Here is a 26,395-nt window from a genome sequence, read left to right as displayed (position 1 = left end):
AGAAAGTTTTGCAGTCAAAACCCCTGGGTTGGGGTCCTGGTCCCACTTCTTACTGCTTGTATGACCTTGGGCAAGTTAAAGTACCTGAGCATTGCTTCCCTCAGCTAGAAAATAGGGATAATCATAGTATCTCTCTTGTGCATATAAAGTGCTGAGCACAATGCCTGATGCACTGTAAGCATTCAGTAAAGGACGGCTAGTATTACTCAAAGAACTTTCGTATAAGTTGTCATGTAATGGCCATAACAGCCTGGGGAAAGTAGGTTTTATTGCCCCAGATGAAAAAAAAATGAGGCTCAGAAAGGTTAAAGCACTTCCCTGAGGCCACACACTGGTGGTGAAGCTGAAATTCAGATTCAGGTCTGTCTGGCTGGGATCCATAGCTTTAACCAACTGCCATAGCCAATGTGCCTTAATCAGACCTCTTGTGCTTCCTTCAGCCCTTCTTCCTTGGTTTCCTCTGCACACTGGCCTCTCTCTTCTCCTCAGCCAGACCCTGGGCTCTTGCAGAGCAAGGTTTATCGAAATGCGTCATTCTGTGTTTGTTGGGTGAATGAGAGGGAATGGATGGGAAAAATGCATTTGAAGATCAGAACTTATCCCAAGAGAACATAGTATGGGGACTTAGGTCCCTGAAAGTCATGGGTCTTTCAACAGAACCATGAGTGAGCCTGTCTCCAGGATCTTCCCCACCTCAGTCCCCCACCACTTTGACCCTGGACATCTGACTATGTTACTCTCCTCCCAAAATACTTCTAGGGATCCCCATGTTTGCTATGTAACTAGTCTGAGTGTTTTCTCTAGAGTCCAACATGCTTCGTTGACGTAAATCTTCATTGAGCTTAACATACATTTCTTTGGTCCAGAAAGCAAATTTTTGGAAGAGGAATAGGTATTCAAGGACAGCAACAATGTTCTCCCTCAGAACTATACAGCAAGTGGACCCAGTGCCTGTTCTCCAAGCCAGGAGAACATGGTTCTCCTGGGACTATGGTTTCTAAATTTATGTCCCATTTATTTTTAAAGCAAAGCTGCATGTAAACTGCTCTAAACACTAAGGTCAGAATGTCAGAACTTCAGGATAAATATGGTAGAGAACAATGACCATTTTGCTGCTTGCATTACCATCCCAGGAAAGAAACCTCACATGTGTTAATGGAACAGAGAGAAGAATATGAAAGATTGGGTAGGATGCCCAAAGTTACTGAGAACCTACATTCTGGTGTAGACGCAATCAGATGAAACTGTCCTTTCATTCTCCTCAGGGACCAAGTAAAGATGGGGAATGTGGTAGTGAAAATGTAGAAAAGACCATGGACATTCTCAACAGAAAATTCTCTAATTAACCAGAAGTTCCCTATTAAAGAACCTCTGAAATTCCATTTCATGAAAGCTACCATTTTTTTTTTAGCATCTACTATGTATGAGGTATTTCATTTGCATTTTCTAATTTGGTCCTCACCACAACCTGCAAGAGAGGTGGTATTAGCTCCATTTTATAGAGCAGACAACTGACAGTCTTTTATTATTTTTTTAAGATTTTATTTTTAAGTAATCTCTAGCCAAAGTGAGGCTTGAAACCACAACCCTGGGATCAAGAGCTGCACACTCCACCAGCTGAGCCAACAAGATGCCACGACAGCATCTTGATCACGGCCAATGGATAGCAGAGTGGCTTTGACCTCACATACGCCTGATTACTATCCAGGCTCTTTCTCCTAGAGCTTAAGGCTTATATTTCCCTGAGGAATCTTGGAGTCAAAGAGAGTTAGAGCTCTTGGATCATCTGTTATAAGTATACTTTGATCATCTTCTTCCTTAACTCATTTAGCAGGGGTCAAGACCTGTGCATAATGCAGTTAGCTAATTTGTTTATCCATTGTATGCTTATTTAAATGGCTTGAAATCTTTCCTCAGTATCATCATCTGCCAGAAAATTGGGGCCACATCACGGTAATTCATGAGCTTATCCTGAGCAAGTATTTTCTTTTTTTGTGCAAGTATTTTCAATCATGTTTTAACTAGTAGTAAATCTTTTCCTTCATTTATCTGAGAATTGTTTGCTTATTCTCCTTCCTGTTGTCCCTGTCTTGTAATATTCTATATGCCCCTTCTGATAGTAACAATAGCTAATATTAACTGAGCACTCATGACGTAACAACCACTATTCTAAGTGATTTTACTCAATCAAGGAGGTAGGCTCTGTTACCATCCTTATTTTACTGGTGAGGAAATGGAAGCACAGAGAGACTGATCAATTTGTCCAAGGTCACACAGCCCAAGGGGAAGAGCTAGTATTTATCTCAGGCTGACTGATTATAGAACCTACTTTGCTAAATGACTTAGTTTGTAAAGAATATTTCCTCCTAAGTGGAAGCACTCTAGAACAGTGTCATTCAGTAGAAATATAAGCTATAAATGCAAGCCACATATATAAAATTATATTTTCTAGTAGACACATTAAAAAGGTAAAAAGAAACAAGTGAAATTAATTTTAATATATTTTATTTAACTCAATATATCCAAAATATTATTTCAACTTATAATGTTCTCATTATTAATGAGCTATTATATATTGTTTTTCATACTAATTTTTCAAAATTGGGTGTATATTTTATACTTATAGTTCATTTCGGTTTAGATTAGCCACATTTCAAGTGCTCAATAGCTACATGTGGCTTGAATAACATGGATATAAATGGGCATTCTTCTTTCCCTATTTCATCTATGATTTGTTTCTGTTTCCACTTTAAGTTTTGCATTAAGATTAGACCCAAGGAGGCCTGGGTGGCTCAGTGGGTTAAAGCTCCTGCCTTTGGCTGAGGTCATGATCCCAGGGTCCTGGGATCAAGCCCTGCATCGGGCTCTCTGCTCAGCAGGAAGCCTGCTTCCCCACCTCTCTCTGCCTGCTTCTCTGCCTACTTGTGATCTCTGTCAAATAAATAAATAAAATCTTAAAAAAAAAAAAAAGACCCAAGAAGCCTATATTAATGAAAACATACCCGTTGGATAATTTGATGGGCAGAGCATCAGTTGAGTACAGTGGAGAGAAATTAGAAATTAATAAATTACCAAACCTGGAATTACTAAATTTAAATTACTAAAACCTGGGTTCTAATCCTCATCTTTGCCACTACTGGGCTTTGTGGGGCCAGTGGCAAACCTCAATTTCCTTTAGCCTCTTTCCTCATGTTAAAGAAGAGATGATGGTTTATGATTATTAAGGTTCTTCCCATTTCTAAAAACTCTTTCTGCTTGTCAGGGGTTTTGCATCTGTTTCCACTTTCCATTCAAGATTCTTGTATGAAAGAGCTCATCCCAAGTTGGGGACTACATTCGCTATGCCCAGCTCTGTGCCTGGCACATTGCAGACACAGGAATGTTTGTTGAATGAATAAAAATCCTGTTCTTTGAGGGAGCTGTGAGTTTCCCAGTTTTTGCCAGAATGCCTATAGCAGCCTTAATAATTAATTACACTTTTATTTCCTTTCTCATATTGGCATAAAGTCTTGATGATCAAAGTTTTCTGAAGGCCAAAGCCAGAATTAAAGCCATTTCCTGATCCTGTTAGCAAAGGAGATGGTGCTCAGCTGTAGGCATGGCTTCCTAGAGACCCCTGCAAATAGCTTTCCTCTTAATACATGCTGTTCTGATGTTGAAAAGAGTTAATTAATGACTCTAAATAAGAAAACAATCAAATCTGTCTGCAGTAATATGAGTCACAGCAGACCCAGATGGGGACCCAGGTCCTTGGCCTGCAAGTGCCCTCAGGAAAAGCAATAGCAGCCTTGTTCCATGCATCAGAGTCTTGCAAAGCCCCAACCTAGAAGGGGGAAGGAATTACTCAAAATGGATTGGAGGCTCAGCCTGATAAGAGGCATTTTCTTAAAAGGTAAGGCCCCCTACCTATGCACTGTGCAGACTGAGATCAAGAGAGGAGAAAAACCAAGTCTATTCCTCCTCTCCTCTCTTTAGACACCTAAACAAGAGTTACTAAATGGAGAGTTCTCAGGCACAGGACTCTTGTGTGTGTGGCAAGACTGGGGCAGTTGGGGCATTACCACCCTGGCAGGACCATAGGACATGTGGCCTAAAGCATACCAAGCCTCAAACCTGCCTACCTGCAAGAGTCCTGAAGCAACATATGAAGGCAGAACAATGGTTATGATGACATGAGGGCAGGAATGTGATGAATCCCTGAGATTAGCAGCAGCTTACAACAATGCAAACTTCTTTTGGTGTTAGAGACGGTAAAAACATGAGACTGGCAATAGGGAGAAGGAGTCTTTTATATCCAAGTGTCCCTCAGCAGTGGAACAGGACTGTAGCAAATAAAGATAAGCCCTATTTCTTTGGCTCTATGTGTACTCTGTGCAATAGTATCAGCCTCCTCATTGTTCCCCCATTTTTGCAGATTATTAAAAATACATTTTGCTGCTATCCTTGATTGGCTTCTTGTGAAATTCTTCCACTCTGGAAAGAAAACTCTGGGATGCTGGCCATGAGGGTCATTATACTCCCCTTTCTCCTCCATGGTGATCAAGTTCAGGTATCCTTGTGTCAGGATAATATGTAAAGTATTATGGTAATATCCTTGAAGCATTCGAAAGGACTCTTTATGGCTTATTCTGAATCTTTGTTGGTTCCCAATCCATTCCTCTAAAACTTCATTAGAATCTCATATAGGACAGTTTAAAACTTCATTTTAGCTTCAACAATAGCAATAGGAAAAAAGAGTGGTAAGAGGATGCTCTGGAGTTTCAGAGATCCGGGTTGGAATCTAAACTCTGTTCCTTCTGATCTCTGTAAGCATGGGCAAGCCCTTTTCCTCTCCAAGCTTTATTTCCTCATCTTGAAAGTGGAAATACCACCACCACCTACCTCATAGGACTGTGAGGATGAAATCCATTCTCACATGTGAAAAGCCTGACTCAGAAATGTTTCCTCTTATTATTAGCTTGTAATTCTTTAAATAGGGTTTGCCAGTGGGTTCATTTGAAGTGATGCAATAAAGGCCTCTACAGCTCTGTTTCTTCCTCTTTCTTTCTGGGATGAGCTTTGGGGAAATCCTCACAGAGGCCATGGTCCTCGGAGCTTGCTTCTACTCCATGCCCTAAATCCTGCCTTCCCACTGGAGGGGTTGGACTAGTGCTCCAGAACCTTGGACAGCTCCTCTCATTTGCGCCTGCAGGCAGCCTAAACCAATGGCAGAGATTTGGGGGATTTCCTTAGAAAGACTGCATTAGTGCTTGGATTTAGGAATCCCAGGGGCTTCATTCTCACTCCCAGCATGCATGCTATTTTCTTGCATCCTCAGATTCTTCAACACAACCAGCTCTCCTGGAGAAATTCTGAGGAGCATCTCCTCAGAAACCTGTTAACTACACCTATAAGATTTACTAAATCTTCACCCCCTTTCCATCTCTCCTGTGAACTCCAAGGATTTTTTTGAGCCCAAGAACAGAAACACCACCCACATCTTCCTGTATCTGCTGATATTTAATTTGTTTGGCTTCTGTACAAGGATTAAACAGTCTTGATTAACTTCAAGTGAAAGTAATAATGTATGAGCATGAAGAAAGGTTTTACAAGACAAAAAGATTCAGGTATGAATTAAAAGAAACATAAAATAATGTTATTGCCTGTAGGTGATGTTAAGTACCATTCTCTAATCAGAATAAGCAGGTGGTTCAATTTATGAGATAATTTAGCTTTTCACTCTCTAATGCAGAACACAACACACATATGCAGTCACCTTCTGAACAGGCAAGGAAGAGATTAAGTCCTATTTTTACTTTATGATACTGAGTCACATAGTTCAATGCAAATCACATGGATGCCAAAGTAGGAACAATACCAGGTATTTAAATACCGCCTTTCCTTTGAGGAGCTCTAAAGATTTTGTGGCTGTGTGAAATCCCTTCAGAGCAATTCTGGGAGAAGAGACACACATCACCAGATGAGGATTTAAGACAGAGCATGTTTCATCCATCTTTCCTACTCCCGTTGCTAGGTCTAGAAGAGCCAGTGTTTGCCAGTCCTGTGCACTTAGTAATAGACTCCTGAGTTCTGCATTTTCTGGGCCATACTGTCAACCAGTAAAAGAAGGCTTATCTTTGAAAATATTTTATTGACTGATAATGAGGAAGAGAAGAGGATAAGCTGCAATAAGAAAAGGGGGTGGGAATCATAGTGAGAGAGGAAGAGATGAGAGATGCCTAAAACACCCTGAGCTTGGCAAGTATTTTCTACACATTTTCCTCATAAACAGATTTGAGGTCCACCCCTGGAAGAAACTTGGACAAAGACATTTTGGCTCTCTTTAAATACTTCTTCCCCCTTCTTAAAAAAAATATATATTTTATTGATTTATTTGACAGAGAGAGAGAGAGAGGGCGAGCGAACATGCAAATGAGAGAGCACAAGCAAGAGGAGCGGCAGAGGGAGAGGGAGAAGCAGGCTCCCTGCATGGGGTTCAATTCCAGGATCCTGGGATCGTGACCTGAGCCAAAAGCAGATGCTTAACGCACTGAGACACCCAGGTATCCCCTTAAATATTTCTGTATGGGCAAGGGTAGTGGAGTTCTACTGCTTGAACTAGTTTGAAGGAACTGCCATCAAGAACATCAACCTAGGATTCCAAGGGCAGACAAGGAGCCCCAAAATAAAAGGGCTTGTGGTTTTCACCTGACATTGCCCATACCCACCCTGAACCACCACACTATGGAGGAGCGTTAGTTGTAAAATTACTACTTTTCCCAGTAGAGGTCGCTGTGGGTACTGGCAGTGGATACTTGCAGAGACTGGACCAGGCAGGGCTGGGCTGGATGGTGGCTCTACAGTCTGGTAACTGCTCTTCCTATGGTTCCACTGACAATGGTCTAGCCCCTCATCCTATGGAAAGGGGTTCTCTGGTTGGGATTGTCTCAAAGCCACACAACACCTTTGCTATAAAAGTAGTATGAAATTGAGGTCACTTGCTGGGAATGGGTTTGTCTTGGAGGGCTGTCCTTATCATCTAGGGGTGTCACCTCATAGTGGTATCTCTGTGTCTCACCTGTGTTCTGTGAGTATACCTTGTATTACTGAGAGGCCACTTGCCACTGACCAGCAGCCCCAGATATATGAAGGCCAAATTGACAAAATTTGCCTTGCCACAAAATCTGTCACCCACATCATAAGGCACTGTGATGATGAGCACCCCAAGCCCCACCTGGAAGCCCATGTGGAGGGGTGGGGTGGAATTCTGGGCCCCAGAGCAGCCTATTACAGCAGGTTAAGGTTTCTGAGGGATGGGAAGGGCCGGGGAGTGGTACTAGATGTTAGGGTCAGACCTCAGACCCCAGAAAGGCTGAGGAGGGCTCCACATACTTGTGAGGTCCTATCTTCTAGGCCACACCCAAGTATGCAGGCTAGGCCCAAGGCAGCCTGAAGCTACCCTCATCCCTAGGGCACCCACTGGGGCCCTGGGCTATTACTGTGGCTTTAGAGTGGAAGGGGCTACCACCCTGCCCCCCCCCAACATCTAAGGTCAGCAGTAAGTGGTTCCTCTTTTCACAGGCACACACAGCTAGATTCACAAGCTCACCATGACACACACATGAACACTGGAGCACACACAGGCACATTCACCCAGTCATACACATTCACGCACTCTGACCCACATCATCACCCATGCAAACACACGGTGACACAAACACACTCAAACCCCGGAATCAAACTTGACCTAACATGGTTGATGGGGCCTGGGGGCATCATCCAGTCAGGATGCTCCTCCAGACCGTGCCCACTTAGGTCTCCTGAATCCTGGGACCCTCCCCTCCAGGTGGAGCCCCCGGCCTCTTCGTGTCCTCGTGGTCACAGGTCTTGAATGTCCAGGGACCCTGATTACCATCGCACACCCGGCATCCTGGGGTGCCGGGCCGGCGTAGGGGGTGGTGTACCGGAAAGAAGGGTGCGGGGCATAGTACCCAGCCAGGGCGCAGCCGCCTCCTCCCTCGGGATTTTCCATCCCAGCTCGCGCAGGCCCGAGAGGAGCGAGCGAGCGCGCTTTGTCTCCCTCCCGGCTCCTGGCATGTTTCCGCGGAAGCTCTCCGCGCCGCGCCCGGAGCCCCCCCTTCCCTGGCCGCGCCCCCCGCCCAGCGGGTGGCGCAGGCCCGCCAGTGCTGCGACCGCCGCTTTGTCCTACGGAGGATGCTTGGGCAGAGCGCAAAAGCACGGTTGGCTAAGCGGCCGCCGCGCGCCCTGGAAGCAGGTTTCGGTAGCCAGATCTGGGGCGCTCCCAGTGTGAGACCTAGCAACCCCAAAGGTCTAGAAGCTCAGGGGGCATTTGCCCCGAGCTTCGGACTGCTAGAGAAGGGACCCACCCCGTCCCGCCAGCACCTGCCCATCCGCGTCTGGCTGCCGCGGTGCAGGAGCCGGGTCGCCGGGCGGGGCGGGACGGGGCGGGGCAGGGAGGGTCGTCTCCACTTTTGGCCCCTGGCCTGATCCAGGTAGAGAGGGCCTAGGGGTAAGGCTCAGGTAGGGAGAGGTCGGGAGGATTCCCTCCACCCCTCTTACTTTCCCCCACCGCACATCCACACCCAAGCCACTCGGACCGCAGGCGAGGGGCCCTGAGCATGGAGAAGCCCCAAGAATCCGTCAGTACTGTCCTGTGCCGGCGACTTCAAGCACGGTGGGGAGGGGTCTCCCGTTTTTAGCTCCTCACATCCCAACCCCTCCCCCCAATAACCTAGGCGGGTCCAAGTGGGAGGGGAAAGAGTCCCCTGTCTCCATCACCATCCCGTTTCTCCTCTTCACAAAAACCTAGGTTTCAGGAAAGGGGTGGGCACGGAAAGGATCTTTCTGACATCCCAAACAGCCCCTCCCCAATAAGCCCAGGAGGTCTGAGCGGAGGAGGAGGAGTCCCCCGGTCTCATCCATCACACCCAGACTCCCTTTGTAACCTCAAGCAGTACAGGTGTTATGGGGAAGGGTCTCCCTGCCTCTCAACCTTTCATCCCGTAACACTCCCTCCCATTCTCAATAATCCAAGCAGCCTCGTTTTCAGGCACGGGGGTGGGGGAAGGCTCCAGGCTCCTCAACGCTCTCTCAGTGGCGGGGAGGGGGGGTTCCCCCCAGCCTTTGCCCCTCACACACTCTCTCGCATTGCCTCTCCACCATAAAACAAAAACTAACCCAAGCTGCTTTGACTTCAGGCGCTGGGCCGGCCACAGGGAGGCCCTCGAAGAGTCAGCAGCTCTGCGGGACAGATGGTCTTGTAGGTGGTGAGGAGAGGTCCCATTAACTCCCCAGGCCCCCTCATATCTCAGTTCACCGCCCCCCCCCCATAAAACAAAAGCGAACCCAGCAGCACCGACCTCAAAGAGGAGGGAGGGCTGTCAGCGCTCGGTAGCGCAACCAGCTCCTCCGGGCTCCTCACTGCCCCGGCTTTCCCGCGGTGGCTCTCGCGGTGCTGGCGGCGGCTGCAGCGGCGGCAACAGCTACCGCGGCTCTTGCGTCCGGAGGCTCCCTCGGACTCAGCACCTGGAGCGGCGAACAGCTCCGCGCCTCATTCCGCTGGCTCCGCCTCCCCTGCCCCGCCGTAGCCAATGGCGATCCTATCCCCGCCCAGGAGGCCGCCCACTGGTGGGAGGGCCTTCTCCTCTCTCTTTCCCCCCCAGCCAGCTGGGTTCTCCGAGTCTTCGTCGTGACCGCGTCCCCGTGAGACTGCCAGAGTTTTCCCACAGCCCTCTGGAACTCGTAGTCCTTTAAGAACGCGGAGGGGGCTTATGTCGCGGGTGGGTAACCGAAGGTGGACTGCATTTCCCAGGATGCATGAAGAAACTGAGGCGCTGAGGAGGGCGGGAGGACTGTTTCCATAGCAAAGGCGGCTGGTTGGGGATGGCTGACAAATGAAATGGGGCAGGCCGCGGTACCCTCGGATTGTGCGTGACTTCGGACAGCCTCTTGGGAGGGCGTTTCGATTTTTTTTTTTTTTTTCTCCTCGATGCCCACCACAGGGCTCTGGGCCTCAGTTTTCCTATCTGAGAAGAAGGGCGTGGATCCGTACCCCTGCCCACAGTCCGCAGTGATGGGGCAAACCGAGGTCGAGCCGCTTTGGTTTGCCCAGCAAAGGTGAGAGAGGACGGAGGAGACCTGTGGCTTCAGAGTGTGGCCTTCCGACTTTATCCCTTTATATTCGTCTCGATTTATCATAGAGGAGCGCTTTGCTTTAGGTCATATCCCTTGAACCGTCAAGGAGGCCTTCTTATCCAGTCTTCCCCTCCCGGACTCTTCGCCTCGGTACCAGCCCTGATACGGCAGCATTTCCCGCACGGTAGCCAGAGGGCGCTACTCAGGCTTCCCATTGCCTGTGGAATCAGCCCACACGCCTCTCAACATTGCTCTAAAAGCCCTTCTAAATCTGGTGACCCCCTTGTTCTTGCAACATTTTGAACTTCTCTGGTAGCTGAGAGGCATTAACCACCCGTTTTCTCTAGCTGTGGTAGTTCCTTCCACCCTTGTACTCGACTCACCCTTCACACTCTTCAAGCCCCAGCTTAAACGTTGCCTCGTCCCTGAAGCCTTCCTAGATGCCCACTCCATATTAGGTACCCCACCTTTTGTGTGAGCCGCGCCCTCTACTTTTTCTATTTTACTTGCGTGTTTATGTATCCATCTTCCACATTAGATTGTAAGATCTGCAGGACAGAGGTCAATTGAACGGTAATTGAATTTTACTCCTAAGGTTGCACATTTCCCATTGCTGAAAGCGTTCAACTAGAGGGATGACACCTCAGTGAGGAAATGTTTATGCCATTCATACAGTGGATTGGAATTTTGCTTGAATGCTTTGGGAGCCCTTAACAATCCTGTGACGCTAGGGATTGATAGATTCGTGCCAATCATTACTTGGAAGTCTTGTCAATTCTCCCTAAATGTCATCAGTTCTTCGTGTTCCTCTATTTCTAGCTGTTTGCCCTTCTCCTTTCTGTGCCTAAATTCCCTACCTCCCACTCCCTTTCTGAGAAGGATCTTCTGCCCCTGTCAGTTATGTAGTAATGACAGTCTGAGATCCCTGCCCTTCTTTCAGTTCTCTGCTCAGCATCATAGGGCCCTGGTGGTGATGTCCCCCCTTGCTAGTAAATGTTTTGTTGTTGTTTTGTTGTTATTGTTATTTTTCTGGATCTTTTCCCACTCAGGGCTCTGGTGTTGGCCAGATGGTCCAATTAATCCCACACATGCTTCATATGTCACCCCATCCAGACTTTTGGGTGTATTTCAGCTAAAGCATTCTTGGGAGAATTCCTTAATATACGGGTATAATTAATTCATGGCCAAAGAAATGACCAGGGTGACTGTTACCCTGAACCTGATTCAAAACAAAGAGAGAGAGCCTGAAGAAAATAAACCCTGTCATCCTTGAGTTGATGACATCCACAGAGGGAAGACTAGGATGGGGGAATGAGTCAAAGGGATTATATTTGGGGAAGAACTAACAGGAAGTCTAAGAGGCATGGCAACGAGGCTTTGATCCAGGCTAAACCATGAGGGAAGGCCACCAAAGCTGGGTAAACAGATGAGGCCTCATTACTGAAGATGAGAAAACTATAAGGAGGCAGGGGGAAATGGAATTTATGCTGACAAAGAGTGTATAATTCTGTGGATGCAGTGAGAGTAGAGGTGGTTGGAAAACAGGTGGGAGAAGACTAGACCACAAGGTGGGCATCAACAGAACTTTGGCAGAGTATCAACAGAAGGCTAGCAGAGAAGACTACCTGGAGCTACACTTGAAACTCTGAAGGTCACCTTAGCACTTACTGTTGCAAATAGTGAGGAAGCCAGGGTACCATGATTCTTCCAGAAAGCAGGAACTAAAATAGCATTGGTCCAGCCAAGTAGAGTAAGGAAAGCTGGATTCTAGTTCTGATTTTGGCTATGATTAGATGTGTGACCCTGAGCTGGACCTGATTCTTCAGTTGTAAAATGCTACTTATTGGTGTTAGGGAGCAGCTAATAAGATAGAGGTGGGGGAATCAAAACCCAATTACTAGCTATGTGACCTTGCACAAACTACATTTTCAGATGTGTAGTTTGCTTTATTTGACTATGTTGTAATAGGTAAGTGAAATGCCTTATGTAAAGCACTTCACAAAATTAGGCATTTTAACAAATGTGCTTCATCTTGGATTATCAGAAATTGGTTTTACTGTGAACAAACAAGCATGAGGTAATGTCCTGGGTAATCTGGGTTCAAATTTCCATTCTTGTATTCATTGTATCATTTTGGTCAGGCATATGCCCAATATATTTGTTTCATCATTTTTTAAAGGGTGGCTTTAGAGCAGAGAAGCCTAAGAGAATGGAATTCTAACTGCTTGGAAGTTAGAGTTATACAGGATTCCAGGGGAACATTAAGTTAGTCTCCTACATTGTTAAAGGGGAAAGAAAGTGAAGTTCCATAAGTCTTTTAATTAAGCAATGAGGGGATTAACTGGAATGTTGAATCTCAGATGTGGGGTTTGAGTGATTAGCTAGGGCTGAGTGTTGAAGAGCCTAGTATTGCTGTAGTATACTAGGGTAGTATCCTATAGCTTTATTCTAAAAATAATGAAAGTTTTTAAGGAGGGATGCATTTTGAAAAGGTCTAGGGCCCGTGCGGAGAATGAACAAAAGATGAGGCTAGGATGTAGTTTAGAAGCTGCTATGGTGACCCAGCACAGTATCTATGAAGATAGAAAAGAGAGGGCAGATCTGAGATGTATTAAGGAGGTAAATAGTAGGAGAACTTTGTGAGTGATGAGCTGAGGGCACAGAGGAGAGTGGTGAGTCAAGGGTGATGCCCAGATGTCTGTCTTGGGAAGCTGGGTGGATGGATGGTGGTATTTCCCCCTGAGGTGAGGAATAGTTAAAGAGCGGGTGGGTTTCAGGTGAGCAGGAGACATCCAGGTGAGATGTTCAGTGGGTGATTTGGAGCTTGGCTTGGAAGAATGCCTTAATATTTGGAAATATATGGCCAGAGAAAAGATAACCAGAGGGACTATTACCTAACACTAACTAAGACCAAAAAGATCCTGAGAGCCAGTCATCCTTGAGAGATGTGATCCAGAAAAAGAATCTTAAGTTATCAACTTATGAGCATATACTCATAATCAAAGTCATGGGAATGGATGAAATTCTTCACTAGAGAGGGTCAGTGAGAAAACCAGAATCCCTTGGGAAATACCAGTGTAGCTAACTCTTGGGGAAATTTTTTTTTAAAGGTTTTATTTATTTATTTGACAGAGACACACACAGTGAGAGGGAAGACAAAGGGAACACAAGCAGAGGATGTGGGAGAGGGAGAAGCAGGCTTCCCACTGAGGAGGGAGCCCAATATGGGGCTTGATCCTAGGACCCTGGGATCATGAGCTGAGCTGAAGGCAGACCGTTAATGACTGAGCCACCCAGGTGCCCCTTGGGAATGGTTTTGTAGGGGAGGAGGGAGAAAACCAGAAAGGATGTAGAGTTGAGAGACAATTTTGTTTTAAGTTGGGAGAGATTAAGGACATTCAAAAATGCTGATGGGGAAAAGCCAGTAGAGGGGCATTTGAGGATAAAGGAAGGGAAGGGTTGAAGGATAGAGTGAGGTCAGCAGGAGGGTGGGAGGTGGTGGGGTTCAGAGGCAGTCTCAGGCCAGTTTTCCTTTAATATGGGAAGGGGAGTTGGAGATGCAGGTAGGTTGTAGGTCCCTAGGTAGATAGTTGGGAGGTGGGCTCAGGAAAGGGAGGCATTTCATACCCAGTGGCCATTATTTCTCATGTGATGTCAGAGACCAGGATATCTGCTCAGCATGACGAAATGGGATGGAATGGAAAGCTTGGAAAAAAGAGTGAAAATGTTCAAAATAGCTGCTGTGGAAAAGAGAAGGGAAAGCAATAGCAACCCTCAGGCCCCACAGAGCAGTGGTGAGGGCCTGCTGAGGTTGAAGGCAATGGGTTTGTGGTAGGCAACTAATTTGTAGGGTTGTAGGCTTTCTTCAGCTTCCTCTCAGCCCTGAGATAGATAGGGGGAAGGCTATTGGTGAGGCTTACCCAGGTCTTGGCTTTGCTGGAAAGCCAAAAAGCAATAAAGTTGGAGATATTGACAAGAGAGGTAGAAGTGCTGGTCTACCAAGAGGAAGGGGGTGAAGCAAGGATAGAGTGGGCAGATGAGAGGGGTGGGGTTCTCAGTGTAGTGAGAAGATAGATGTGATGGGTGGGAAGGATGAGCAGGGAGGGCAGGCAGTGCTGAGTAGAAGGAAAGGAACTCTGGTCAAGGATACTGGCAGGGTTGTTGGAATGGACAGAGGATTGTCAGGGGAAAGCATTGAAAGGCAGTTTTGTAGGTCACCAGCAGGTCTCCCAGAAAGATGGATGCTTTGAAGGAGAGAGGAACCCCAGTAGCCCTGTGTCAAACTGTATAGTGAGTGGGAAGGTAACAGATGGTAAGGAAGAGGGAGAGGATGCAGAGACCTCTGACATGAGTGTCACAGAAATCAAGATGTTGTGGAGCCAGAAAAAGCCCTCTTACCCTCATAAGAGTCATGAGCTTTCTTAGACATATTCATGGAGATATCTCAACATCATCTACACGTGATCAGTTTTATACATACGTAAAACTCAGAATGTCTAGGAATAAACGAAATCATAAAACAGTTCTAGATTTCATGGTGAAGTTGTAACAACCAAGTTCCTGCAATTTACATTTTGGTATAGTGTGTAGATTTGAGTATGTGCATACCAACTAGAAAATGTGTTTAAGAATTTTGCAAATTTCATTTCTTAGCAACGATTTGTTTTCTCAGTTTAGAACATAAATTAGAGAACTTGTGTTGATTCTTTTTTAAAATGTAGAGCTTAGAGCTTAATTCATGCCTTTGAAATGCCATGAATTTGAAATGCAGCCATTTTCCTTTCTGCATCCTTGAAAAGGATTACAAAGATTTTATTAGTTTTTTGGATAATCTTGCCAGCACATGCAGACTTTCCACAAGGGTCTCCTGTCAGTAATGTTGGGTTGTGAGGGATGCTTTAGGAGTGTTGTATGTGAGCTATGTAAGACAAGTCAAATAAGCAGCCGGCTTTAAGATTTTCCAAACAGCAGCTCAGTTTACAATTATGGGAGTTGATATAGAATATGAAATGTGCCTAATGTTAATTGAGAAAAACGATCTTCATGACTTTTGAAGAAAAAAATGACAAAATCAGTTAATTGCATTGAGCAATCTTTGTCTTAAAAAAAAGAAACAACAATGTTGGGACATCTGGGTGGATCAGTTGGTTAAGTGTCTGCCTTTCACTCAGGTCATGATCTCAGGATCCTGGGATCAAGGCCTACACTGGGCTCCTTGCTTGGCAGGGAACATGTTTCTCCCTCTGCCTGCTGCTCCCCCTGCTTGTGCTCTCGCTCTCGCTCTTCCTCTCTCTGATAAATAAGTAAGTAAGTAAGTAAATAAATAAATAAATCATTAAAAAATAAAAGAATAACACATCATCCCTAGTATATAGTATATTAATCCTAACATCTTTTTGTCTTTCCACATTACAGTCTACATGTAGGACACGTGTATATATATAGCCTTGCATATCTTTCATATTCTGGAAATCATAGTTTTAGATGTTTGAGATCTTTTTTTAACATAAAATATAATAAGCATTTTCTCTTGTTAAGACTGAATTCATTTTTCAATTGTTCATTCATTCTTTCAACAAATATCTAATGAGCTGTTTTTGTGTTCCGGACAGAGCTGGATCTATAGTGGTAAACAGGATGCAGGACTTGCCCTCAAGGAGCAAAGATTCTTTATAAACACCATCTGTAATGATTGCCTAATAGTCCCTCAAAACCATACTGTACTTAATCTCCTCCCTGTTTAAGGCTTACTGTTTATTATTAATAATGATATAATGAGTATTTTCAAGTTTATAGCAGTTACCTTCAAATTGTTCCTTAAGGTAAATTCCCAAGTGAACAGTTACTGAATTGAAGGGTTAAAACTAATTTGGTGTTTTGATACTCTTTGCCACATTGATTTCCAAAAAAGTGGTACCTATTTTACCCAGTTACCAGTATGAATGTTCCAGCTTTATCACAGGGTCTCCCCATTAGACATTTCTGTTTTGCCTAATGTATAAAATGATTCTTTTTATTTTTCATGTAATTGATATCTAGTAAAAGTGCCCATTTTTTCTTTCTTTGTCTCTTCTTCCCTCCCTCCCTCCCTCCCTCCCTCCCTTCCTTCCTTCCTTCCTTCCTTCCATCATTGGCTAATTTGCTAGGTCCCTAGGAGGTTCTTGGAGGGCCATTGTCCTATCCTGGGGATCATGCCTGATATTAAGCACACACTGGAGGCTTATAACATCTTAGAGTTGCAAGGGATTGCAGTCATTATCTCGCTCAACTCTCCAGCCTGTTTGCATATCCCTGGCAATGGAGACTTTACAGTCTCATGGGGACGTCTGTCTTGTTTTTGCCAGGCTCTACAGGTGTTGAGGTGACAATGGGTCCCAATGTCTCCCACATGACCCCAGTTCTGTTCGTGAAGCAGCAGAGCCCACCCACCAGATGGTACAGAAACTCTCTTCCTTGGCTGCCCATCTCTGCAAGTATGTGGCCAGACTAGAATGCTCAATCCCAGGTAAGTCTGGCAGGCCCAGAGGCCAAGGCACTGTCCCGCCCATAAGTGTCTACAGTGGTATGTCATCAGCCTCAGCAGCTGGTTCATATGAAGTTTAAAATTGGCTGAGATTGTAAGACCTTCTTTAAGTGACCTTTAGCCCAACCTAGTTCCTTACCTCACACTTGTGCAGTTGATCTTTTAAACCTGAAAACAAGACTTTGCTGTTCTACCTATTTTATATCTGTGTATTGGTAGGGAAGCTGCCTGGGTCACACTCCTGCTGTCTAAAATTGGGATAATAAGAGTCATTCTGACAACTTTAGGTGTCAGTGTGATGATTGAGTATAATGCAAAGTTGGACATTTGTCACTCACTTTGGCTGCCTGGCATCTGAGCCTCCTCCCTGTGCTTGAGGAGTCTGATGCCTCATAAGGTGGAGGCATCTTCCTTTACAGCTAAGGAGGCATGGACATCTGCTTGAGGCCCAGGCTTCTCCTATCAGACAGGCCCCCTACTCATGCCACACCTCACTGATTTTGAATTGGAAGCCAGTGATGGCAAAGGAGTAGGGTCTGCCCCTCAAACTTTCCAGCAATTTGATGGGTACAATCTCAGTTTCCAGTGACAGCCGTTTTCTGCAACTCGCAGGTTGTGGATATCCGTGGTGTAGGTGGCAGGGGTGGATTCCAGACTCCGGGGTCACAATGATGTCTTCTAAGACTACTGCTGAATTGGGGTTTAGGGCATTGTTTTTGACTGTGTGCTTCTAAGCCTGATGTTCTACTGTCTTGGAGATTTTGTGAACTACTCACTATCTTTTAATTTATGTCCTTTACTGTGCACATCAGTTAACAGTTGGTAACTTTTGCTTACTAAAAATTCTAACCAATACATTCAGGATATGAAAAGTGTGTTGGGAAGTGCTAAGCACCACACACAGAAGATATTAATTGTTTGGGATTCTAATTCATAAGTAGTGGGTGTGAGGGGAGTGGGGGAGGTAGGCCTGAACTCTGTACCTGCTGAGAGTTCAAACAGGTCTAGGCATGCCTGGAAATTTGGCCAGTGGGAGGATTTGATGGCAGGAACTTGTGGGCTGGACCCTGGCTCAACAGTTAAAGGCTGAGCCTGACCTTAAGGCAGTTGTTATGGGGATGGAAGCTGCCAGAGGGCCTGCCTGCTGGACACACACAAGTAGATGGACTTCTTGCTCTCTCTTCTCCTTGGACGGTTACCAACAGCCAGGACCAAGAGGTGGGGCTAGGCTGTAGAGCAGGTCTCTTGGGGTTGTCCTCATTGGGGTGGGAGAAGAAACCTGTCTGGATATGCTCCCCATCGCTGGAATCACAAGAGGGATTCGAGTGGGTTGGTATTCCATCCCGTGCTACCTGTCGGCTGCCCTTCAGCCCACTGAGTATAGCTTGGCTTTCCAACCCGGCTCGGTTGTGCCCCCAGGGTCCTGCCCTGCATGCTGCCATCTGAGTTTATCAGTCCTGTTGTCCCAAAGTGGGGCTGAAGCTGGCACAGCTGCTGTGGTCAGTAACAGACCCTTGGGGCTTTGTGACATTGAGATTAGGCTCCCTGGGGATTTTCTCTCTGGAGTTCCAGATGACCCCCAAATCAGCCCTGTTGGGTGTGCACCGGGGGAGTGGTGCTCCTACCTTAGGGCATTCCCAGATCCGAGTGTACAGTGAGTACTGGTGCTGGCCTGATCTCTGCCTTTGCCCAGTACTCTGATGCACCTCCAGGGAGGGTTAAGATCATGATGCGTTAAAATCAGTCAGGGGTCGTGTATTGGGCCCGGTCTATGGTCATATCCAAAATGTGGTAGCACTGAACATTGTTCAGAGGAATCTTCATAGAGAGCAGTGGGTTCTGTCCCTGCTATAGCTAATGATTTTGTGATGTTAGCAGTTTTAATCCTTTTACCAAATATGACTATATATATTGTTTTAGTATCAAAACAAATGAAATAAAATCCACTATAATACAAAATAGAATATAAGGTTTTTTTTTTAAGATTTTATTTATTTATTTGACAGACAGAGCAAGAGAGGGAACACAAGCAGGAGGAGTGGGAGAGGGGGAAGCAGGCTTCCTGAGAAGCTGAGCACAGAGCCCGACGTGGAGCTTGATCCCAGAACCCTGGGATCATGATCTGAACTGAGGGCAGATGCTTAATGGCTGAGCCACCCAGGTGCCCCTACAATATAAGTTCTTAAACTTATCATCTGATCTAGATAGGCTTTCAGTCCCTGGGTTACTCTGTGTCAGGTAGTACCCAGGCACTTTCCATGCTTTCTCTAACCAATCTTCACCACAATCCCATGAGCTGGGTACCATTTTAATTCCTATTTTACAAACAAGGAAACTAAGACCCATAGTTATAGGACTAGCCCAAGGTCGCACAGCCAGGAAGTGGGAGACCTGGGCTGGCCATCTACTGTCAGAACCTGAGAACTGCCCTTCCGTCAGTTGATTCCATTGTGGAACATCTCTAGCTGTTGAAATGTTTTCCCTCGGATGGAGCTAAAAATCTGCTTCTCCCTAAGCTAGTACCATTTCTGTTTCTGCTTATGCCAGTAGTCCACCATGGCAGCCCCTGGTCTTCCAGTCTTTTAGCTCAGATCTCTACTCTAGTCATTCCTGAGGGCACTTCAGCTTTTTCTTCAGGGAACATCTGAACCATTTTGTATCAGCTAACTCCTTAAGACAGTCACTGTAGGAAGGTTATGGCTGGGAAGCTTTCCAATGTGCTGGTTACTTTGACTCCAAAGATACTGGCATGCAGTCTTTCCCACTCCTGGCAAGGTTGTGGTAAGGAATAATGAACCCAGCCACAAGCCTTGGAAAGGACTTGATAGAAATTTCTTCTCTAAGAAAAATGGCAGGAAAACCATTAAAACAGTCGAAACTATCCATACTGTGCCAAGGATTGTATTGCTGCATGGGAGTCTTCTGTCCCCCTCACTGGAAGGCAGGTTTCATGAGGGTGGGAGTTTTTGCTAGTTTTGTTTCCTGTAGTATCCCCAGAGCCTAGAACTGTGCCTGGAGCATAGCAAATATTCAAATATTTGTTAAATGAATTATTAGTACAGTTCTACCTCTGGTGTCACTTCCTCAAGTTACTAAGTTGTTTTGGAGAATAATGTGCTCTCCTAAGCCCATGGCTTTGAATTTCTTTTTCCATTACATCACCAGCAAATGTTCTAGGGGTGTTGTGATTTTGATTCATAAGAAGATAACCTTAGCCATATGTAAAGTACATTGGAAAAATAATCCTGCTTCAAAAACAATTTCATTTGTTCTTGTAAACCTAAGTATAAACTGGAAATTGGTTCAGCTTGGTAAAGGGCAATATGCAGGAGTTATTGGATTTCTAGTCTCCTCTATCTTTTGGAAAAACATCCAATGGCTTTCTGTCTTGAATGCTGAGCTTGAATTCAGAATGCAAAATCATTAGGAAAGGGCTAAATGTGAGGATTGTCAGTCCTTATATTGTTCCTCACTGTTCACCTACAGATAATACATGCTCATTGTTAAAAATAAAACAGATGGGTAAGCAAAATGATAAATGTAGAAAGCACTTACAGTTCTATCACTCAGAGGTGATCACCATTACCGTTTCTCTGTTTATATCAAATACTGAAATTAGTTAACATGGTTATTGGTTCAGGGAAGGAACTACATTTTTCTGTATAGGAGATCTGATTCCCAGTCCTGGTTAACCTGTGCTAAGAGTCTCACAGATGTGAGACCAGCAAGACAGAGTTAACTAATGGAGGGGGTCACTCCCAATTCACATCCTACAATCTGACCTTCGAACGTGACCTGAGAAGTAGCAGAAGGCTAGAATAGGAGGGAGTAAGGAAAAATCTTTGACCCAGCTGAACATCCCAGATGTGACAAATTTCACAAAATTTTCCTAGAAACAGGAGTGTCTTTTCCTGAGAATTGAAGATAATCTTGCGAGAGTTTGCCCTGAGATGACTTGAAAGTGAGAAACACAGACTGTGCAAGCAAGGCTCTGGGGACAGTGAGGGTGGTGAGCATGAAGACTCACTGTGTAATTTTCTGGTTTGTCTTTTGGACCAGTTTTCTTCTACACTGATTTCCTAGGAAGGGGCCATATCCCTTCTGGTTTATGACTCACAGCAGGAGAAGGTGGAGATGTGTGTGAATCAGACCTGGGGTCATGTCCTTGGGCATCTTAGCATCTTCAAGCTGCCCTTGGGATCCCTGGAAGTTCTGGGGCATAGGTCTAATGACTTAGGTTTTTCTTTAAAAATTTTATATAGATTTTGCATTATCTTCCATAATATTTGTCTCAGTATTAAAATAATATTTGAAAAATCTTTAAATGAAGTTGATGTTCCAAGGTGTTAGGTATACAGACACTTTGTGTAAATGTGGGTTGAATGAAAGACTGTTGTTCACCTGATATCCAGAATGCTCTTGCTCAGGTTGTGGCAAGTCTGAAAAGGCAAGATGGGACTACTAGGCTGAGAGATAAATCAATACTCTACTGGGCACCACCTATATGCCAGGTAAGGTGCCAGGTGTTTTACCTACATCGTCTCAGTTTAATCCTCATGACCTTACAAGAATCCCTATATTATAGGCAAGTAATTGGAGAATCAGAGAAATTAGATAACTTTTGCAAGGCCTGGAATGGGGCAGAACCAAGATGAAATTCTTGAAGTATCTGGGCCTCTGCTCTCTCCATACACCATGCAACCCTCTGAGCCAGTTTACCCATCAATCTCTTAGAGATTTTGTGTGGGGAATGTGGCCCACTGCTCTGTCCTGGGGACATGGAAGAAACTCCCCATGTTCTGTCTTCCTGTACTGAAGGCTGAAAGAGCAGGGGTCACAGGACTTGACTGTGGGCAAAAGGCGGCAGCACCTCTGGGAGTCTGGAGCACATCTCTGCATTCCCTGTGGGGGTTACTGCAATGCTCCATGAGGAGAAGGGCTCAGTTCTCTGTTATTTCAGGATAACAGCCATCCAGGGTGGTGGTTGGCATTTTTAGCTCATTTAATCTTTTGAACTTTGTTCCTACTTTGTTATGGCTCAGGTTCAAATTTCCCTGTCTCCACTCAGCCATGAGTTGGGTGTCCCTGTTTGAGGGACCCACCATGGCTTTGTGGAACTCTCCAAAAGCACAAATTACAAGGTTCTAGATTATTCACAGATGTCCAGGGGTATTGTTAACATGATTATTCAGTGAGGGCATTGTGGTCCCTGAAGCAGATGTGGCCATTTCACCTTCCAGAGAGAGCCCATAGTGTCTTTCTTCTCCTTAGGTTAAGCTCATGGCAACTTCTACTCTTTTTCCCAAAACTCCTTCCCTAAGGCACAGGGCAGGCAGGTATGTGTCAGGTGGTTGGGGCCCTTGAGCCCTGAGAGCTGGATTCCTTAAGACAATTATAGGTGGCTGAAAGAAAGTAAATACAGTGTGAACCCACTGTATGCAGGTTAGAGAAGGAGCTGGAAGACAAGCTCTAGCATATTAACTAGCCTCAGGGTCTCCTTTTAATTACCTGTAGTTTTAAATTTTCCTGGCATGAATGCACATTGTTTTTTTCTTTTTTTTTGAAGATTTCATTTATTTAGGGGTGCCTGAGTGGCTCAGTGGGTTAAAGCCTCTGCCTTCGGCTCAGATCATGCTCTCAGGATCCTGGGATTGAGCCCTGCATCAGGCTCTCTGCTCGGTGGGGAGCCTGCTTCTCTCTCTATCTGCCTCTCTGCCTACTTGTGACCTCTGTCTGTCAAATAAATAAATAAAATCTTTTTTAAAAAGATTTATTTATTTGACAGAGAGAAAGCACAAGTAGGCAGAGGGAGAGAGAGAGAGAGAGAAGCAGGCTCCCTGCTGAACAGAGAGCCTGATGTGGGGCTTGATCCCAGGACCCTGAGACCATGACCTGAGCCGAAGGCAGAGGCTTAACCCATTGGGCCACACAGGTGCCCCTCACATTGTTTTTCTTATAAGGAGAAAAGGAACTAGAAACAAATCCTATTTTTGGATATTTAAGTAATTCTGACTTTTTATTAGTATAAACAGTGCAGAGGAGGAATAACTAGCTGAAAATGAGTTCAGATTTATAAAGCACAAAAAATAGACCCTATCTCTAAATTCTGAAAAATGGATAAAATTGCTTAAAGGTGTTTGAGGGCGATAAAACTGCTGCTGTGTTCAGCAGCATGACTTCTTTTCAAAAAGCAATGACTATACCTAATAGTATCCACCCCACTTATGCAATAACAGTTTATCAGGTTGACCAAATTACTGCATTTTAGAAACTTGTAAACTTATCTTTCTAAGCACCTTCGACACCAGTCACCTGCATAGGGGTGGGAAGTAAAGATAAGAATCTCATCCCAACCTCTGATTTTCTGGGGTGGTTGTAAGGCCAAAAGATGTGGGCTGGCAAGGTCATGTGCCCATAGAAGCATTTGACTCTGGTTGCTGGCAAAGAAGCAAGGTGAGGTGTAGGTTGCTACTTTAATGTTGAAAACATCAACTCCAGTCATTTGAATGGCTTTTCTATTTACTATCTTTTAAGTTACAACAGACTATTTCCTCTTTTATAAAAGAAAACTGAAGGGCTGCCTGGCTGGCTCAGTCAGTAAAGCATGCAACTCTTGATTTTCGGGATGTGAGTTCAAGCCACACATTGGGCATAGAGACTACTTAAGAATAAGATCTTAAAAAAAAAAAAAAAAAGAAAGAAAGAAAGAAAGAAAAGAAAAAAGAATAAAAGCCTTAAAAAAAAGAAAAGAAAAGAAAAAAGGAAAAAAAAAACCTGGAAAAATCTCTTTTGTCTGCCAACCCCAGCTGTTCCCAGAGCTGCTGTCATCTGCCTAGCACTCTCTGTGTCCTTGAGCCCCATGTTCAGCTGTACCCCCTCTGCCTACTCCAGCCTGAATAATCCCATCTCCCACTTTGTCTGCAGGACCTCAGAGCTGTTAAGCTCTACTGGAACAAAAGAAAATTAGCACCACCAAGAGATGTGGTTTCCAACTCAGCTAGCTCTTTGCCACTCCTTTTATTCACACCTGGCCAGACACTAATCCTGTTCCCCATCGTGGGTGTTTCCTGCTTGTCCAGTTCTCCTCAGATTGTCCACCCCACCACTGTCTTTATCACCGATGGCCTTAGCTTCAATTGCTCCAGGACAGTGTACCGATCAGGTTCTCAGTTCCACTCTTCCTTGGTTCTAAAAGGATCCACGTAGCATTTCCAAGGCAATCCTCCCAGGCGCTCCCCTCCCCACTCTCTCTTGCCTCTTCCAGGATCCAGTACAATGAATTACCCTCTTTCTCTGATTCTCTAATCCTTGCTTGCTCTGTGTCTGCTTCCTCTCCTTCACCCTGCAAGCAGAATTCTCTCCCATTCTAGACACAGGGCCCTGACCTTCGCTTTCTCTTCCTTGGCAGTTTCCACCTCGCCCTTTATAAACAAATTTTTTTGTGCCTCCATTTCCTCAGCCGCTTTCATTACCCACCAAGTCGGTTCTATGCCCATAATTTTACCAAAATTGCCCTTACTAAGGTCACTAGCAGCTTCTTAATTGTTGAGTTATTAAATATCTTTTCACTAGAACTGACCTACCTCTGTGATATGTGATCAATTTCTATAACTCTCCCTTAAAAACTCTTGTTTCTTTGGCATTTCTTGCCCCTGATGCTTTCTGCTTACTCCCTCTGACCTCTCTTCATCTAACCAATCCTTTAACACTGGTGTGCCCTGAGATTCTGTCCTTGACCCAGCTTCTCAGCCTTTCTACCTCGGCTTCCTCCCATGAGCTTTTTAGTGACAACAGATTTGGGCTGTGGCCAGCAGCTGCCCAGCAGAGTTCTGTAGAGCCGGAAACCATCAGGCCTCTTTGATCTCTAACACAGCACATAGCCTTGACACCAAGGAGTAAATTTCTAATAATGGAAATTCTCCGTTGGACCCTTGGTGGACTGGATGAGGTAAGTCTTAGAGGTTAACTGATATTCAACCATGGGAGGCCATCTGCTTCCCTGTTCCAGGATTTAGCAACCATGGGGGATATAGAGCTGACACACATGAAGGCTTCAGGCCCACAGGGCTGCTTCATGTTATAGTCCAGAGTCTTCCATGTTGACACATGTAGCTCTAATTCATTTGTCTTCATTGCTCCATAGTATTCCACCATGTGGATATACTACCATATCTATTCTCCTGATTAACATTAAGCTTATTCCTAGTTTTTTTCTTCATTTTTCCCGCAGTGCTGTGTAACACTCTCATACTAGTCCCTGTGCATGTGTATGGAATTTCTCTAAAGAGTGTGTGCGTCTTGGACTTTACTAGTGGATGTGAAGCTGCTTCCCATAGGTTTTACCAATGTGCACTCCCACTGGCTTGTGTAATAGTTCCCACATTTTAAACCAAAGGTAAAGATGAAAGCCCCGCCTGCCCCAATCTAGCCATTCATTTTCTTTTTTTTTTTTTTTTTCCTCCCAGGCAGCTACTTGCTGCTGGAACACCCCACATGGCTGTGCAGATGCTGTACCTTACCCCAGAATGTGCTTTCCAGCCTTGCCTGAGCCCTCGGTGCTGTTTGGCAGTCGTCTTGCTTAAGCCCTGCTGGGAAAAGTCCCCATGCTCTACACTAAAGCTATTTCCACCTTTTCCAGAATTGGAACTTTTTCCTATAAGTGCCTGTTGCCAGAGCTAGTTACATAATTTGTGGGAAGTGGGGCCCCTTGTTCAAAAAGCAGGAAAAAGCTTTTTTTTTTCTTCTGCAGTTTCTCTCTCTTGCCCTGTAGTTATGTTTTTAATCCGTTTTTTAGTGTGTATGTCCTCAGGCACAAGGGTTGCTCACAGTTCCTTGGGCAGACCTTCACAGTGCCTGGGGCCCTGTGGTGCGTTCTCGCCACACACCCAACCGTGAGCCTCTGTTCCAGGGCTGGTGGGGCCACTGCATAAGGGTGGTGGGCAGATAGCAGAGAACCTGCCCCAGGGAATTGAGGTACCCAACCGTAGGTGCATGCTCTGTAGTCCCATCAGACTTAATTTACAAAACATCAACGCAAAGATAAAATCATTCAGGACTTTGAGATGGCCACGATAGAGCATTAAATCCTGAGTTCAAGGCCCAGTACAACTGCACTGTTGCTTGTCCACGAAGCCAGCCCCATAGGCCATACCCCTCCGGCCAGGTGCCAAGATCCCCTTGTCTGCCATATTCTGGATTCTCTGGAGAGAACCCACTGTGAGTGTGTTGAGTTTTACTGACACAGGTGTCATTTTTGCAAAGAGATCCCCAAACTGTTAAGTTTGTGCCTGTTTGGAGCTTGCATTCTTTCTTTTGTCCCCAGTGGCTTCAGCCACCTAACACAATTTTTCTCTTGGTTCTCTTTTTTTTAATAATGTAAGAGTATTTTTGTTCACTACGATTAAATATTCAGATACCAAAATACTATTTAAAACTATTCGATGGAAAAGGATGGAAACTCCCTCTAGAGACTAAGCCGGCTACTGCTCCATTTGGCTAATCCAGTGTGTGGCTGTTTGTTTAATCTTGTGAGATGCAAAATCATCATGATAATCACCAGTGAAAGTAAGGCAATTTTGACTAACAGAACTATACTCCCACCAAAAACAAAAACAAAAACAAAAAACCCCAAAACAATAAGGTGTGATAAGAAATAGTGTAAAAGCTAGTTTTGAAATATTTCTGAACAAATTTGATTTTAAAATTATAAGACTATTTTCTCAACAAATATTGAGAATA

At 45.0% G+C, this 26,395-nt stretch overlaps 2 protein-coding genes across 4 annotated transcripts in view; one reads left to right on the top strand and one right to left on the bottom strand.

The window, feature by feature from the left end:
* The window catches only part of SMPD3 (sphingomyelin phosphodiesterase 3), an 81,277-nt gene extending 71,724 nt beyond the window's left edge, over positions 1–9,553 (bottom strand). For all 3 annotated transcript variants that reach the window (XM_082711705.1, XM_082711702.1, XM_082711704.1), the window contains exon 1: positions 9,360–9,553. The gene's annotated coding sequence lies outside the window, so the exon portion shown is untranslated. The remainder of the gene's footprint in view (positions 1–9,359) is intronic.
* A 292-nt stretch (positions 9,554–9,845) lies between these two features.
* The window catches only part of ZFP90 (ZFP90 zinc finger protein), a 96,721-nt gene continuing 80,171 nt past the window's right edge, over positions 9,846–26,395 (top strand). The window contains exons 1-2 of the mRNA XM_082711720.1: positions 9,846–10,116; positions 16,479–16,639. The gene's annotated coding sequence lies outside the window, so the exon portion shown is untranslated. The remainder of the gene's footprint in view (positions 10,117–16,478; positions 16,640–26,395) is intronic.

This window comes from Mustela nivalis (assembly GCF_964662115.1).
Source record: "Mustela nivalis genome assembly, chromosome: 18".
In the NCBI taxonomy this organism is placed as follows: domain Eukaryota; kingdom Metazoa; phylum Chordata; class Mammalia; order Carnivora; family Mustelidae; genus Mustela; species Mustela nivalis.
Note: the sequence above shows the minus strand (reverse complement) of the source record. Positions and strands in the feature narration are given on the sequence as shown.